Source organism: Salmo trutta, unplaced genomic scaffold (assembly GCF_901001165.1).
Source record: "Salmo trutta unplaced genomic scaffold, fSalTru1.1, whole genome shotgun sequence".
NCBI classification, from domain to species: domain Eukaryota; kingdom Metazoa; phylum Chordata; class Actinopteri; order Salmoniformes; family Salmonidae; genus Salmo; species Salmo trutta.
The window spans coordinates 2,417,508-2,436,053 of NW_021823258.1; the positions used below are offsets into that span (position 1 = coordinate 2,417,508).

General features: G+C 46.0%; 1 pseudogene; it reads right to left on the minus strand.

Moving 5' to 3' along the window:
• Nucleotides 1-16,824, minus strand: LOC115189932 (bestrophin-3-like; annotated as a pseudogene).
• Nucleotides 16,825-18,546: the final 1,722 nt, after the last annotated feature.

The window sequence follows — 18,546 nt, forward strand, 5'->3', positions numbered from 1 at the left end:
ACTGAATAAATTATATTTTTATTATAAAACAAACATTTGATGTTTATTAGGGTGTCAATGAATAATGCTGGGTACACCCTTAGAGATCCTGTTAAATGACTCATATTAGGGCACAACAGGTTGATATGTGCTGTATGTCAGACTAATATTATGAGTTCTCTGATTGGGACTTGTCCTTGTTCTCTTGGCTGTCATCCGTGTTCTTCTTGTCACTCTCATGACCATTGGACTCCAGAATGTCTGTCTCTGGGACTTGCAGTGCTTCGAACTGGGCAGGCTCAGCAGGAAAGTGGAGGGCTGTGGAAGTGTTTCGGCCTCTCCTCCTCCCTAGGCCTTTAGGACTAGGCAGGCTGTGCAGGGAGCTCTTTGAGCCCTGTCTGGAGAACTGGAAGGACAGCTGACGTCTCTGTGGCTTACACCAGTCTTTGGGGACGTTCCAGCTCAACTTCTTGGGCCTCGGTTGGGTACAGCTGTTGCCCTGATTCGTGTTCAGGGCCAGAGCCTCCACAATGGGGGACAGATCTACTGGAGTCCCAGGCTTACTTGAGACCTGCTCATGCCCTGTCTGTTGGGAGAAGACTTCTATATGATTCAGGGGTTGTGGAGCCCCAGATAATGCCCCACACATCCCTCCATCACCCCCATAACCACTATCCCCGTGATCATCAGAAAAAGCAGGTGGACTTACCACCCACTGAGGCAGGTCTGTGAAGGACGGCGTACGGGGCTCAGTGTCCAGGGAAGAAAGAGTACTACTAACCTCCCGTAGCGTATCCAGAGGGTGGTTGGGTGAGAGGGGGTTATGGGAGTTAAAGAGGTTGGGTCTGGGGAACAGAGAGTGATCCGGTCCTGGGGGAGCCTGGTCGTCTGATCCAGGGTAGTCATGGGAGTCAGGTCTGAAGGGGAAGAAGGCCTCACTGCTGTGACGTTTGAAGGAGGGACGAGGAGGGACGAGCTCGGGGGGATCCTGGACGCTGAGAAGCCTACGCACGTGCCCCAGGACGGACCTTTGACGACCATGACGGAAGTTGTGATTGCTGTTGTGGCTGTCCTGTCTGTGAATGTCAATTTTGTCTGCCTCTCCGAACTGAAAAATGCCCGATAGACTGAAAGATAGAGGATATTACAGTGAATACATTAGACTAGATAGTATACCGCCTATGGATATTACAGTGAATATGTTAGTCTAGATAGTATACAGCTTATGGATATTACAGTGAATACGTTAGTCTAGATAGTATACAGTTTATGGATGTTACAGTGAATAATAATGGTTTTGACTAGATAGTATACAGCTTATGGATATTAGTGAATACATTAGACTAGATAGTATACAGTTTATGGATGTTACAGTGAATAATAATGGTTTTGACTAGATAGTATACAGTTTATGGATATTAGTGAATACATTAGACTAGATAGTATACAGTTTATGGATATTAGTGAATACATTAGACTAGATAGTATACAGTTTATGGATATTACAGTGAATAATAACGTTTTTGACTAGATAGTATACAGTTTATGGATATTAGTGAATACATTAGACTAGATAGTATACAGCTTATGGAAATGAGTGAATACATTAGACTAGATAGTATACAGCTTATGGATATTAGTGAATACGTTTGACTAGATAGTATACAGCTTATGGATATTAGTGAATACGTTAGACTAGATAGTATACAGCTTATGGATATTAGTGAATACGTTAGACTAGATAGTATACAGTTTATGGATATTAGTGAATACGTTAGACTAGATAGTATACAGCTTATGGATATTAGTGAATACGTTTGACTAGATAGTATACAGCTTATGGATATTAGTGAATACGTTAGACTAGATAGTATACAGCTTATGGATATTAGTGATACGTTAGACTAGATAGTTATACAGCTTATGGATATTAGTGAATACATTAGACTAGATAGTATACAGCTTATGGATATTAGTGAATACGTTTGACTAGATAGTATACAGCTTATGGATATTAGTGAATACGTTAGACTAGATAGTATACAGCTTATGGATATTAGTGAATACATTAGACTAGATAGTATACAGCTTATGGATATTAGTGAATACGTTTGACTAGATAGTATACAGCTTATGGATATTAGTGAATACGTTAGACTAGATAGTATACAGCTTATGGATATTAGTAAATACGTTTGACTAGATAGTATACAGCTTATGGATATTAGTGAATACGTTAGACTAGATAGTATACAGCTTATGGATATTAGTGAATACGTTAGACTAGATAGTATACAGTTTATGGATATTAGTGAATACGTTTGACTAGATAGTATACAGCTTATGGATATTAGTGAATACGTTAGACTAGATAGTATACAGCTTATGGATATTAGTGAATACGTTAGACTAGATAGTATACAGCTTATGGATATTAGTGACTACATTAGACTAGATAGTATACAGCTTGTCAGAATTGACCGGAATTGACTTTTCGTAGCAGGTCAGGAAAAAAACAATGTGATTTTGGAGGTATGGCAACACGAGACTAGGAAAAGGGTTAGGGTTAGATACAATGTGTCAATTTGACACATAAACTGTACCCTCTCTAGTCATGCCCTCTTGTCCATCTTCTCTCAGACAGATCTAGCTGAGGAGAGATGGGAGTTTTTCCAACACGTGTCCTTGCATACGTAGGACTTGAGTATACATTTGCGTGTACAACGTGTGTGTGTGTGTGTGTGTTGCATGTCCTCACTCCAACTCTCTGGTGGATCCGAGGAATGAGGGTATGCAGTAGTCGGCAGCAGCCAGGGTGTAGGGAGGCAGAGCGTCAGAGTCGTTCCAGTAAATGTCTTTAGTCATTGGAGGGACGTTCATGTGCATCTCATCCACAGCAATCAACGACACCTGAGACACACAGGTATTGACTGAATGATCGATTGGCACAAATTACATGTCAATCAATAATATTGGCTTGGGAAAGACATGAAAACTAGTCTGGGTTACTGTGAGGCACTTTGCAACAAATGTTTGGTTGATGGATTGATTGAAAGTAACCTGCAGATTTCTGTCGATACACCAGTTAGCCTCAAAGTCATCATCATCCTCCCCAAATGGATTAATGAGCTGCTCAGCAACCTGAAGGAGAAGGACCTCTCACATCACTGCTCATTATCCCAGAAAAATGTCTTGATAAGGAAGTGATATCAAACAACTGGCATTCATGTGACATCAGAGATTACAACATTGGTTGACAAATGAAATCCCACTAAAAACAAGGCATAGATAATCTTACTGTCAACAGAATTTGGGTTCCATACTTCCACTCCTTACAAATCCCCATTTTCATCCAATTAAATGTTTTGTCAGACATTGTGCAGCAGCTGTACAGACATGGTACACTGACACTGTACACTCTGTAACCCCACAGTCACTCTCACAAGACCTTCATAATAACATCCCAACCCCAAATTGTTATCCACAGTGCTGTGATTTGATGACCGGGATCTAATTTCCCTGGTTGAAACCAAAAGACGAAAAGGTTTGTGGAGGACAGGACCTTGACCCAGCTGGACTACAATAACAACTGTGTGTGTGTGTGTCGTACCTTGAGCCAGCTGGACTACAATAACAACTGTGTGTGTCTGTGTCGTACCTTGAGCCAGCCAGAGTAGAAAAAGAACTGTAGCATAGTGAAGATGGGAACGTAAAAGTCCTGGTCATGCCCTGGGTAACCCTGAGCTGGGTCCAAGAAACTGTTACCATACTACAGGCAAAGATGAAGGTGTAGACGGCCAGGGTTACTACCTGGAGAGGGGAGAGACGGAGGGGAGGAGGAGAGAGAGGGGGGAAGGAGAGGAGGAGGGGAGAGGAGAGAGGGGGAGAGAGGGGGAGGAGAGGGGGGGAAGGAGAGGAGGGGGAGGACGGAGGGGAGGAGGAGAGAGAGGGGGGAAGGAGAGGAGGAGGGGAGAGGAGAGAGAGGGGGGAAGGAGAGGAGGGGGGGAGAGGAGAGAGGGGGAGAGAGGGGGGGAGGAAGGAGAGGAGGAGGGGAGGAGGATGAGGAGGGGGGGGAGAGGAGAGAGGGGGAGGGGAGGAGGAGAGAGAGGGGGGAAGGAGAGGAGGGGGGGAGAGGAGGAGAGGGGGAGGGGGAGGAGGAGGAGAGAGGGGGGAAGGAGAGGAGGGGGGGAGAGGAGAGAGGGGGAGAGAGGGGGAGGGATAAATGGGGGAAGGAGAGGAGGGGGAGAGAGAAAGGGGGAGGGAGAGAGGGGGGAAGGAGAGGAGGGGGGGAGAGAGGGAGAGAGGGGGAGAGAGGGGGAGGGATAAAGGGGGGAAGGAGAGGAGGGGGAGAGAGAAAGGGGGAGGGAGAGAGGGGGGGAAGGAGAGGAGGGGGAGAGAGGGGGAGGGATAAAGGGGGGGAAGGAGAGGAGGGGGAGAGAGAAAGGGGGAGGGAGAGAGAGGGGGGAAGGAGAGGAGGGGGAGAGGAGAGAGGGGGAGGGAGAGAGTGGGGAAGGAGAGGAGGGAGAGGAGAGAGAGGAGAGAGGGGGAGAGAAAGGGGGAGGGAGAGAGGAGAGATGGGGAGAGAGGGGGGGAGAAGAGAGAGGGAAGGAGAGTTATGGTTCCACAGTTTGTCTTTGTAGCTATTTACAAGTATACATAAACACTTACACAATGCAAATAAACACAATGTCAATAAACACAATGTCAATAAACACAATGTCAATAAACAGGATTTATTTGGCATGTGACCATGTGAGTATTTTCATTGTTGGCTGAGACACTCATGGCCAAGTCATTCCATTGACGTGATTTACTGTCTGAGATTACATAGCCTCTGAAAACTGATCACGATCACGTCAATGGTTTCATTTAATTCACAGTGCTGCTGCCTGAACAGCAACAAATCAGTCTAAAAACGTCACATGAAACTTTACTTTAATACATTTAGTTTTACAGGGACCTTTAGTCAACATTACTGTAAAAGCTCATTTTCAACTGCAGTCCCTGGGCAGGTCATCAGAACACTCAGTCAACAGATGTCACTGACTCGCCAGAGGTCACACTGGAAATTTGACCGCAGAGAGATAGAGGGCAGCTACCCAATTAGCCAATGGCTATAGAGAACACATCCTACCCTCGGGTCCTGCTGCCCCATCCATTACTCTGAACTCTCCATTTCTCTGTAATCATCATGTGGTGTTACAGTAAGCTGCCCTGGACGTGCTCATCACAAAGGGACGGCATCTTCCCTGTCCACAGCTGGTTGGAACCGCTTGAGGGGAGGAGAGGAACACAGGGCTTATTGCCCACTAGGGGAGAGAGAGGGGAGATGGGGGGAGAGAGGAGAAGAAGGCTTATTGCCCACTAGGGGAGAGAGAGGGGAGACGGGGGAGAGAGGAGAAGAAGGCTTATTGCCCACTAGGGGAGAGAGAGGGGAGATGGGGGAGAGAGGAGAAGAAGGCTTATTGCCCACTAGGGGAGAGAGAGGGGAGATGGAGGGAGAGAGGAGCCAAGGGCTTATTGCCCACTAGGGGAGAGAGAGGGGAGACGGGGGGAGAGAGCAGAGGGGGAGTAGGGGAGGGGAGGGAGGGGAGACAGGAGAGAGGGAGAGGGGAGACGAGAGAGAGAGGGAGTGGAGAGAGGGATTGGAGAGGGGGAGAGAAGGAAGACGGGGGAAGAGAGGGTGAGAGAGAGCAGAGGGGAGAGAGGGAAAGGGAGTGGAAAGGGAAAGGGATTGGAGAGGGGGAGAGAGGGAAGCCATCCTCTAAGGCAGGGTATCCCAAACATGGGCCAGGGGCCCCCCCTGGGTGCACATTTTGGTTTTTGGCCTAACACTACACAGCTGATTCAAATCATCAAAGCTTGATGATGAGTTGGTTATTTGAATCAGCTGTGTAGTGTTAGGGCGAAAACCAGAATGTGCACCCAGGGGGGGCCCAGGCCCATGTTTGGGAAACCCTGCTTCAGGCTACCCACACTGTCACAACCACTGGGTTTTAAAGAGAACACGGAAGGACAGTGTGAGTTATAGTACATGGTATGCACAGTGGCTATTACCAGAAGATTCCCTGGGTAAGTGTGTGTGTGTGTGTGTGCGTGCGTGCGTGCGTGCGTGTGTGTGCGTACGTGCTATCCACACCTGTGTGTAGACGAGAGGAATCCCAACCCAGTCATAACCAAATAGAGTGGAGCACCAAGTCCTGAACGTGTTCATCTCCTAGAGAACCAGAGAGAGAACAGAGAGAGGACAGAGAGAGACCAGAGAGAGCACAGAGAGAGAGAGAGACAGAGACAGAGAGAGGAAGAGACACAGAGACGACAGAGAGAGAGAGAGAAGAACGAGAGAGAGAGAGAGACGGGAGAGGAAGAGTGAGAGAGAGAGAGAGAGATGAGGAGAGAGAGAGAGACAGAGAGCGATGAGAGAGAGGAGGATGAGAGATGAGGCGCGAGACAGAGAGAAGAGAGAGAGAGAGACAGAGAGAGAGACGGAGAGAGAGAGAGAGAGACCGAGCATGGGGAGTGACTGAGTTTGCCTTTGCCGGCACACACCACCCGCACACGAACACACACCACACACACCAACAGCACAACACACACACACACCAACACACACCCACACACACACACACACACACACACATACAACATCAGCAACATGATCCCCCAAGGACCCTTTTCCGGATCACGGTAGTTATTATATTAGAGGAGACAGGCTCAGAGTTTAGCATAGTGTTAAGTGAGGGGTCACACTGCAGTTTATATCATTGCATTTCATATCTATTTCCACAAGTAAAAGAGCTGTAAACTAACTACATTTAAGTCCATGTCTATAATGTTAATCCTCATAAAGATGTCCCTATAATGAAGGAGCTGTACTTTAAGAATATTTAACTCCCAGTAAACGGTATAATGTTACTCCTCATAATACTCAGCATGCCTTGTGTTTAGCAGACAGTCTTGGACTAGTCATCTCTTCCATGACCTGTCCTCAAGGTATCCAGTACCCTGCTGGCTGTTGTTAGGATTGTATCTTTCCTTCCTGGATTCAAGGTATCCAGTAACCATGCTGGCTGTTGTTAGGATTGTATCTTTCCTTCCTGGATTCAAGGTATCCAGTAACCCTGCAGGCTGTTGTTAGGATTGTATCTTTCCTTCCTGGATTCAAGGTATCCAGTAACCCTGCTGGCTGTTGTTAGGATTGTATCTTTCCTTCCTGGATTCAAGGTATCCAGTACCCCTGCTGGCTGTTGTTAGGATTGTATCTTTCCTTCCGGATTCAAGGTATCCAGTAACCCTGCTGGCTGTTGTTAGGATTGTATCTTTCCTTCTGGATTCAAGGTATCCAGTAACCCTGCTGGCTGTTGTTAGGATTGTATCTTTCCTTCCTGGTCCTCAAGGTATCCAGTAACCCTGCTGGCTGTTGTTAGGATTGTATCTTTCCTTCCTGGATTCAAGGTATCCAGTAACCCTGCTGGCTGTTGTTAGGATTGTATCTTTCCTTCCTGTCCTCAAGGTATCCAGTAACCCCTGTTGGCTGTTGTTAGGATTGTATCTTTCCTTCCTGATTCAAGGTATCAGTAACCCTGCAGGCTGTGTTAGGATTGTATCTTTCCTTCCTGGATTCAAGGTATCCATAACCCTGCTGGCTGTTGTTAGGATTGTATCTTTCCTTCCTGGATCAAGGTATCCAGTAACCTGCTGGCTGTTGTTAGGATTGTATCTTTCCTTCCTGGATTCAAGGTATCCAGTAACCCTGCAGGCTGTTTTTAGGATTTGTATCTTTCCTTCCTGGATTCAAGGTATCCATGTAACCCTGCTGGCTGTTGTTAGGATGTATCTTTCCTTCCTGGATTCAAGGTATCCAGTAACCCTGCAGGCTGTTGTTAGGATTGTATCTTTCCTTCCTGGATTCAAGGTATCCAGTAACCCTGCTGGCTGTTGTTAGGATTGTATCTTTCCTTCCTGGATTCAAGGTATCCAGTAACCCTGCAGGCTGTTGTTAGGATTGTATCTTTCCTTCCTGGATTCAAGGTATCCAGTAACCCTGCTGGCTGTTGTTAGGATTGTATCTTTCCTTCCTGGATTCAAGGTATCCAGTAACCCTGCAGGCTGTTGTTAGGATTGTATCTTTCCTTCCTGGATTCAAGGTATCCAGTAACCCTGCTGGCTGTTGTTAGGATTGTATCTTTCCTTCCTGGATTCAAGGTATCCAGTAACCCTGCTGGCTGTTGTTAGGATTGTATCTTTCCTTCCTGGATTCAAGGTATCCAGTAACCCTGCTGGCTGTTGTTAGGATTGTATCTTTCCTTCCTGGATTCAAGGTATCCAGTAACCCTGCTGGCTGTTGTTAGGATTGTATCTTTCCTTTCCTGTCCTCAAGGTATCCAGTAACCCTGCTGGCTGTTTGTTAGGATTGTATCCTTTCTTTCCTGGACTTCAAGGTATCCAGTAACCCCTGCTGGCTGTGTTAGGATTGTATCTTTCCTTCCTGTCCTCAAGGTATCCAGTAACCCTGCTGGCTGTTGTTAGGATTGTATCTTTCCTTCCTGGATTCAAGGTATCCAGTAACCCTCCAGGCTGTTGTTAGGATTGTATCTTACCTTCCTGGATTCAAGGTATCCAGTAACCCTGCTGGCTGTTGTTAGGATTGTATCTTTCCTTCCTGGATTCAAGGTATCCAGTAACCCTGCTGGCTGTTGTTAGGATTGTATCTTTCCTTCCTGGATTCAAGGTATCCAGTAACCCTGCTGGCTGTTGTTAGGATTGTATCTTTCCTTCCTGTCCTCAAGGTATCCAGTAACCCTGCTGGCTGTTGTTAGGATTGTATCTTTCCTTCCTGGATTCAAGGTATCCAGTAACCCTGCAGGCTGTTGTTAGGACTGTATCTTTCCTTCCTGGATTCAAGGTATCCAGTAACCCTGCTGGCTGTTGTTAGGATTGTATCTTTCCTTCCTGTCCTCAAGGTATCCAGTAACCCTGCTGGCTGTTGTTAGGATTGTATCTTTCCTTCCTGGATTCAAGGTATCCAGTAACCCTGCTGGCTGTTGTTAGGATTGTATCTTTCCTTCCTGGATTCAAGGTATCCAGTAACCCTGCAGGCTGTTGTTAGGATTGTATCTTTCCTTCCTGGATTCAAGGTATCCAGTAACCCTGCTGGCTTGTTGTTAGGATTGTATCTTTCCTTCCTGTCCTCAAGGTATCCAGTAACCCTGTTGGCTGTTGTTAGGATTGTATCTTTCCTTCCTGGATTCAAGGTATCCAGTAACCCTGCAGGCTGTTGTTAGGATTGTATCTTTCCTTCCTGGATTCAAGGTATCCAGTAACCCTGCTGGCTGTTGTTAGGATTGTATCTTTCCTTCCTGTCCTCAAGGTATCCAGTAACCCTGCTGGCTGTTGTTAGGATTGTATCTTTCCTTCCTGGATTCAAGGTATCCAGTAACCTGCTGGCTGTTGTTAGGATTGTATCTTTCCTTCCTGTCCTCAAGGTATCCAGTAACCCTGCTGGCTGTTGTTAGGATTGTATCTTTCCTTCCTGGATTCAAGGTATCCAGTAACCCTGCAGGCTGTTGTTAGGATTGTATCTTACCTTCCTGGATTCAAGGTATCCAGTAACCCTGCTGGCTGTTGTTAGGATTGTATCTTTCCTTCCTGGATTCAAGGTATCCAGTAACCCTGCAGGCTGTTGTTAGGACTGTATCTTTCCTTCCTCGATTCAAGGTATCCAGTAACCCTGCTGGCTGTTGTTAGGATTGTATCTTCCTTCCTGTCCTCAAGGTATCCAGTAACCCTGCTGGCTGTGTGTTAGGATTGTATCTTTCCTTCCTGGATTCAAGGTATCAGTAACCCTGCTGGCTGTTGTTAGGATGTATCTTGCCTTCCTGGATTCAAGGTATCCAGTAACCTGCAGGCTGTTGTTAGGATTGTATCTTCCTTCCTGTCCTCAGGTATCCAGTAACCCTGTTGGCTGTTGTTAGGATTGTATCTTTCCTTCCTGGATTCAAGGTATCCAGTAACCCTGCAGGCTGTTGTTAGGATTGTATCTTTCCTTCCTGGATTCAAGGTATCCAGTAACCCTGCTGGCTGTTGTTAGGATTGTATCTTTCCTTCCTGGATCAAGGTATCCAGTAACCCTGCTGGCTGTTGTAGGATTGTATCTTTCCTTCCTGGATTTCAAGGTATCCAGTAACCCTGCAGGTGTTGTTAGGATTGTATCTTTCCTTCCTGGATTCAAGGTATCAGTAACCCTGCTGGCTGTTGTTAGGATTGTATCTTTCCTTCCGGATTCAAGGTATCCAGTAACCCTGCAGGCTGTTGTTAGGATTGTATCTTTCCTTCCTGGATTCACGGTATCCAGTAACCCTGCTGGCTGTTGTTAGGATTGTATCTTTCCTTCCTGGATTCAAGGTTATCCAGTAACCCTGCAGGCTGTTGTTAGGATTGTATCTTTCCTTCCTGGATTCAAGGTATCCAGTAACCCTGCTGGCTGTTGTTAGGATTGTATCTTTCCTTCCTGGATTCAATGTATCCAGTAACCCTGCAGGCTGTTGTTAGGATTGTATCTTTCCTTCCTGGATTCAAGGTATCAGTAACCCTGCTGGCTGTTGTTAGGATTGTATCTTTCCTTCCTGGATTCAAGGTATCCAGTAACCCTGCTGGCTGTTGTTAGGATTGTATCTTTCCTTCCTGGATTCAAGGTATCAGTAACCCTGCTGGCTGTTGTTAGGATTGTATCTTTCCTTCCTGTCCTCAAGGTATCCAGTAACCCTGCTGGCTGTTGTTAGGATTGTATCTTCCTTCCTGGATTCAAGGTATCCAGTAACCCTGCTGGCTGTTGTTAGGATTGTATCTTTCCTTCCTGTCCTCAAGGTATCCAGTAACCCTGCTGTGCTGTTGTTAGGATTGTATCTTTCCTTCCTGGATTTCAAGGTATCCAGTAACCCTGCAGGCTGTTGTTAGGATTGTATCTCACCTTCCTGGATTCAAGGTATCCAGTAACCCTGCTGGCTGTTGTTAGGATTGTATCTTTCCTTCCTGGATTCAAGGTATCCAGTAACCCTGCTGGCTGTTGTTAGGATTGTATCTTACCTTCCTGGATTCAAGGTATCCAGTAACCCTGCTGGCTGTTGTTAGGATTGTATCTTTCCTTCCTGTCCTCAAGGTATCCAGTAACCCTGCTGGCTGTTGTTAGGATTGTATCTTTCCTTCCTGGATTCAAGGTATCCAGTAACCCTGCAGGCTGTTGTTAGGATTGTATCTTACCTTCCTGATTCAAGGTACCAGTAACCCTGCTGGCTGTTGTTAGGATTGTATCTTTCCTTCCTGGATTCAAGGTATCCAGTAACCCTGCTGGCTGTTGTTAGGATTGTATCTTTCCTTCCTGGATCAAGGTATCCAGTAACCCTGCTGGCTGTTGTTAGGATTGTATCTTTCCTTCCTGGATTCAACGGTATCCAGTAACCCTGCTGGCTGTTGTTAGGATTGTATCTTTCCTTCCTGGATTCAAGGTATCCAGTAACCCTGTTGGCTGTTGTTAGGATTGTATCTTTCCTTCCTGGATTCAAGGTATCCAGTAACCCTGCTGGCTGTTGTTAGGATTGTATCTTTCCTTCCTGGATTCAAGGTATCCAGTAACCCTGCTGGCTGTTGTTAGGATTGTATCTTTCCTTCCTGGATTCAAGGTATCCAGTAACCCTGCAGGCTGTTGTTAGGATTGTATCTTTCCTTCCTGTCCTCAAGGTATCCAGTAACCCTGCTGGCTGTTGTTAGGATTGTATCTTTCCTTCCTGGATTCAAGGTATCCAGTAACCCTGCTGGCTGTTGTTAGGATTGTATCTTTCCTTCCTGTCCTCAAGGTATCCAGTAACCCTGCTGGCTGTTGTTAGGATTGTAATCTTTCCTTCCTGGATTCAAGGTATCCAGTAACCCTGCAGGCTGTGTTAGGATTGTATCTTTCCTTCCTGTCCTCAAGGTATCCCGTAACCCATCAGAGCTAAAATGGAGTCAATCTCCTCTATTTAGAGTGGGATTAGACTCTGTGTTTCCTCTGTTACTGGTATATCTCTGCTTTGCTCAGCTTACTGCCATACACATATTGAGGATGGTTCTGAAGGTCCACGCGGGTCCAGGCTACAACCTCTGCAGGATTCAGAGCCAAAATGTCTCCTCTGTATCCGGTGGCAGGTATACTTTATCTATCTATGCCTGTTCAAGCTTACTGCCATACTCACGTAAGGATTGTCTGCAGGTCCACGCTGTCCTTTATGCGCCCCTCCGTTCCTAGCCCTTGACGCCCATGTTAGAAAACCACACCACAGGGATCCAGTACTTCAGGTGGGGAGGACTTGACAGCATCCAAAGATCTTCCTCTCTTCTGGAGTCATGAAGCCTGCAGGGAGGAGGAGAAGGAGGAGGAGGGGGGATGAGGAGGAGGAAGGAGGAGGAAGAGGGGGAGGAAGAGGAGAAGGAAGAGGGGGAGGAAGATGATGAGGAAGATGATGAGGAAGAGGAGGGGAAGAAGGGGGAAGAGGAGGGGAGGGGGAGGAGGTGGAGGATGAGGAGTGGAAGGAGAGAGTAAGGGGAGGAGGAGGAAGAGGAGAAGGAGGAGGGTAGGGGGAGAGGATGAGGCATGGATACAGCAGCACTAGGGCAATACTAGTGGTTAGAGGAAACAAGGCTTTTAGTAGGTCTAATTCAATCACTGGAATCCTAATGATTTGGCTGATCCTGGGTAGTCCAACGAAACTGAAGAAGGAAGTGAAAAGATGGTCCTAGAAGATCCAGTTACAGATCCTTGTTTAACTTTCACATGTCACGCATCCTGTTTACCAATAAAACATTTATGGAAGCATCTCCCGAGTGGCTCAGTGGTCTAAGGTGTGTGCCACAACAGATCCTGGTTCGAGGCCAGGCTCTGTCGCAGCCGGCCGTGACTGGGAGACCCATGGGGCGGTGCACATTTTGGCAGCGTCGTTGGGTTAGGGGAGGGTTTGGCCCGCAGGGATGGTCTTGTCCCATTGCGGGTCTAGTGACTCCTGTGGCGGGCCAGATGCAATGCACGCTGACACGGTCGCCAGGTGTCGGTGTTTTCCTCTGACACATTGGTGCAGCTGGCTTCCTGGTTAAGTGAGAATGTGTCAAGAAGCAGGCGGCTTGGTGGGTTTGTGTTTCGGAGGGACACGCGGCTCTCGACCTTCACCTCTCCCGAGTCCCCACGGGAGTTGCAGCAATGAGACACGGACTGTAACTACCCATTGGAAATTGGGAGAAATTGGAGAGAAAAAGGGATAAAAGTAAAACGATTTTGTACTGAAGGTTGAGTGAACTCTCTTGATCTGAACCTGACCTACTGAAGGTTGAGAGAACACTTGATCTGAACCCAAACCTACTGAAGGTTGGAGAGAACATTTGATCTGAACCAACCTACTGAAGGTTGAGAGAACCACTTGATCTGAACCAAACCTACTGAAGGTTGAGAGAACATTTGATCTGAACCAAACATCTGAAGGTTGATGAGTAACACTCTTGACCTGAACCAAACCTGTAAACCAAACCTTGTCGACCTTTTGACCCCACCTATTTGTATTTCTATTGGGGCCAGGTAAGGCCAAGCGCATGTCATTGAGGTACCTGCTTCCACTACTTGGTCCATGACGTTATGTACAGCATCTATCTGTCAAATGAGTTTCCCCTGACCCCATCTATTTGCATTCCGTTATCCCCTTGGGGGTCGTACCTGCCTCCACCACATGCTCCATGGTGGGGAATCTCTTACAGACGGCGGTGCTGACGGAGCGGGAAGATGAGCAGTGAGGGTGAGGTGACGTAGCGCATCAGCGTGCGTCTGAGGAGGCGGGCCCTGCTCGTCATGGCCGTGAACACAGCTAGAGACCAGGAACATGAGGCGATCGGGCCCAAGGCAGATTCACAAACTGGTTCCACCAGCGGTTTGACCCACCAGGGTCACATAGAAACCTGCAGGGAGGAAGAAGATGAGAATAGGAGGAGATAATCAACATCATCTACACCAGGGCTCTACATCCTTCCTGTAGGTTTTAACTCCAACCCTGTTCCTGGAGAGATACCCTCCTGTAGGTTTTAACTCCAACCCTGTTTCCTGGAGAGATACCTTCCTGTAGTTTTTTAACTCAAAACCTGTTCCTGGAGAGATACCCTCCTGTAGGTTTTAACTCCAACCCTGTTCCTGGAGATCTACTGACCTGTAGGTTTTAACTCCAAACCCTGTTCCTGGAGAGATACCTTCCTGTAGTTTTTAACTCCAACCCTGTTCCTGGAGAGATACCCTCCTGTAGGTTTAACTCCAACCCTGTTCCTGGAGATCTACTGTCCTGTAGGTTTTAACTCCAACCCTGTTCCTGGAGAGATACCTTCCTGTAGTTTTTAACTCCAACCCGTTCCTGGGAGATACCTTCCTGTAGGTTTTAACTCCAACCCTGTTCCTGGAGAGATACCTTCCTGTAGTTTTTAACTCAAACCCTGTTCCTGGAGAGATACCTTCCTGTAGTTTTAACTCCAACCCCTGTTCCTGGAGATCTACTGTCCTGTAGGTTTTAACTCCAACCCTGTTCCTGGAGAGATACCTTCCTGTAGTTTTTAACTCAAACCCTGTTCCTGGAGAGATACCCTCAGTAGGTTTTAACTCCAACCCTGTTCCTGGAGAGCTACCTTCCTGTAGGGTTTAACTCCAACCCTGTTCCTGGGGAAGATAACTCCTGTAGTTTTTAACTCCAACCCTGTCCTGGAGAGATACCTTCCTGTAGGGTTTAACTCTAACCCTGTTCCTGGAGAGATACCTTCCCTGTCGGTTTTAACTCCAACCCTGTTCCTAGAGTTAAAACCTCCAGGACGGTAATCTCTCCAGGAACAGGGTTGGAAATCCCTGGTCTACAGTAAGCTCTAACAGTATTTTGTCAGGTTATGACTACAGTAGCAACCAAGGATGAGGTTTGGGTCTGAGAAGGGCTGCTACCGAAATGACATTGAATTTCCCTACATAGTGCAGTACTCTTCAGGCTACTTTTGATCCTCAAGCTCAAAACAGAGAATTGACCCCTAGATCATTGTCTAGGGCAACCTTCATCCCAGTCAATATCAACATTTTATTGACAAAGTGAGATACGTAAATGTCATGAAAGCCACTTTGTGCCATTCACACAGAAGCACAACATTATTAAGCGACAATCTGATATGCCATGCAAAGCACTCTAGCACCCAAGCAAACCAACAAAACCCAACAATATCCCACTTTCCCTGCTTTGGTCCGACTACTAATGATTTCCTTCCATTAACTCAATCACCAGTTCATTTCCCACTGGAATCAGTGTCTGTCTGAGAGCTTCTGTTATGTAAGGAGTGAAAATCACTATCATTAGTTTGTTGCCTGGCACTATTGAGGATTAGTTGGGTTAATTTGGTTGGGATAGTAGCAAGCAGGTCAGACAGTTAACGCAGTGTGTTTGTGTGTGTGTGTTGATCGGAAAGTATTGCACTGTTGTCATTCTGTTTTTAGGTGGCTGATACACATTCTGCCCGACGACTCAAACTGAATTGTTCCGCTGCTCCTCTGTTCGCTCCATTACCGCGGAGAAGAAACCAACATCTGTGGGCGTGGCGTAGCGTTTGGCTGGAGCAAAGAGTTTGGGTCGCCAGGCAAGCTACACCCTGGGGTTGTGGATGAGGTGAATTCCCACTTAAATTGTTAAAGCACTTTCAGCACATCTGGAAAGCACCTATACAGTATTCACGGTAGAAAACAGGCATTCTTCTCATCTCAGCACAGCGCTAGTAGCTCGTAGGGTTAATAGGTGTGAGCTGCTATAAACTACTCAGCAAGCATGCGCTGATATCAACCAGCGCTGGTTGTACTGACTTACCAAGCACAAACGTGACTGGAATCTGTCTGCATACTTGTTACAGTGAAGAGCCCAACTTTTAAGACGCTTTTCAGGGTCTGAGAGAGCAAGTCTAGATAGATAGATGTGTTAATTAATTAAGTAACATTATAGATTTGTTCGCATGCAGTTATTGATATATCACAGCGATACAAATCAATTACAGACCCATCATGCAAAGTCAAATCAAAGGCTCATATGACACCTTCATTTGTATTCACAGTTATAAACAGATTAAAATCAGATAATAGATAATGTTATAGACTATACATACACACATAACATAACAATTATATTAGACATATTTCATATCACCGAGGACTTGTATTCGTGACAACACTAATGTGTTTAAGGAGAAACCCTTAATAGCTTAATATTATTCCTACCTGTAAACGAGGCTCACCAAGGTATATAACAGTACAAAGACTATAAACTCCCGATAAAGCAGTTTATAGATGCTGCCTCTCCATCGCAGTAGAAGTCTATGGAAACCGAAGAACGTGGCGTTGGCGACTTTACTGGAATACGTCACCGTCATCTTCCTTCAATCACTGCAGAAAAACTACCTAGTCACCCAATTTACACTTAGTTGACAGACACTCCCTTGTCCTTTCCGGTTGTGAATGTAGCTGACTTTAAATGATATCTAAAAGAATAGTTCTGCAGTAAACCTACTTCTCTCAAGGCAAGCTGTCATGCACCAATAATAACCAGTCAAACCACAAAATAACCATATTTCCATGTTACATGCCCACAGTAGATAAGAAATAACGTTATTAAAAACAATAATAAAAGTAGAACATTTTCACACCATACCCTTTTGTACCAAATCTAAATCACATTGCTTGTTGTTCCTTTAGGTGTAATATAGTGTATTCCTGAACCGTGAGTCAAGATTGAGCAATCATCAGGTGACCGCCCCGGCCACATTTAGCTGGTTGTCTGCCTGTGTCTGTCTGTCAGTCAGCTGACCAGTGCGCTCCTGGCTATGGCTGTCTGGGCAAGATGCGCACCATGTCAGGCGGTGGGGATAAGATGCGCACTATGTCATGGCGGTGGAATAAGATGCGCACCATGTCATGGCGGTGGAATAAGATGCGCTCTATGTCATGGCGGTGGAATAAGATGCGCACCATGTCATGGCGGTGGGATAAGATGCGCACTATGTCATGGCGGTGGGATAAGATGCGCACTATGTCATGGCGGTGGAATAAGATGCGCACTATGTCATGGCGGTGGAATAAGATGCGCACCATGTCATGGCGGTGGAATAAGATGCGCACCATGTCATGGCGGTGGAATAAGATGCGCACCATGTCATGGCGGTGGAATAAGATGTGCACTATGTCATGGCGGTGGAATAAGATGCGCACCATGTCATGGCGGTGGAATAAGATGCGCACCATGTCATGGCGGTGGAATAAGATGCGCTCTATGTCATGGCGGTGGAATAAGATGCGCACTATGTCATGGCGGTGGGATAAGATGCGCACTATGTCATGGCGGTGGAATAAGATGCGCACTATGTCATGGCGGTGGAATAAGATGCGCACCATGTCATGGCGGTGGAATAAGATGCGCACTATGTCATGGCGGTGGAATAAGATGCGCACTATGTCATGGCGGTGGAATAAGATGCGCACTATGTCATGGCGGTGGAATAAACACATCATGTTCTGCTGATGTAGATAGAGACTATATTTATCCCTGCTACAACATGCCTATACAGCCTACCAGCTTTAAACAAAGTAATCAATGGAAACATCTTTGGGATATAATATTTATTGGAATATTATTATTATTATTATATAGATATATTTGTACACATTTTTATAGAAAAAGCCTCATAAATATTTGGTTTATAGTAGTGCATATGAATGCAGGACTTCAGATGCATTGTAGAAATTGAAATGTCAAAGACTTATTATCGTTGTTTATTACTTTCTCGAATCTATCTCATCCTTTGTTGCATTATTCACACGCTATCAAATATCACTCACAACATGAGATCTGAAAACTGTATCCAACGGACGGCGCTGTTGTACAAATTATCATGGCAAACAATAAAGCACAATCACAGAAATGCATGGAAGTTGCAGCGATGGGACAAGTCTGTAACTACCAATTGGATTTCACGAAATTGGGGAGAAAAAGGGATAATTTTTTTTTTTAAATAACAAATTAAATGCATGCATTTATCTGGTAGAACATGCTCCCATCTATGATCAATAGATTAGCCTGCTAGGACCTAATAGACGATCAATAGGCCTCTATTGGCTAATCGATATAGAGATCTTACATCACATCAGAAGGAAACTCACATTTCATTGTGAACTATAGAACTATTGGCGCATGCATTGCATACAATATCATAATCAAACAGTCGGATACAGTGTTGCAACTTGTACATTTAGATACAATGTCGCGATCACAGTTTTGTATTATCTATCGTCTGCTGCCATGAAAGGTTAACATGAGATGTGATACCGGTTTTGCGCATGCGCCACTGTGAGGTTGTCGGTTCACTTCTCGTCGGTGCTCCGTTCCCACCCAACCAGCGGAGAAGAAAAGAGCAGGTGAGAGGATGGTCGGATGCTGCTGGCGCTACTAAACCGATGATATTCAGCAAACAGACACTTCATGCGCGGCGAAACGGGAG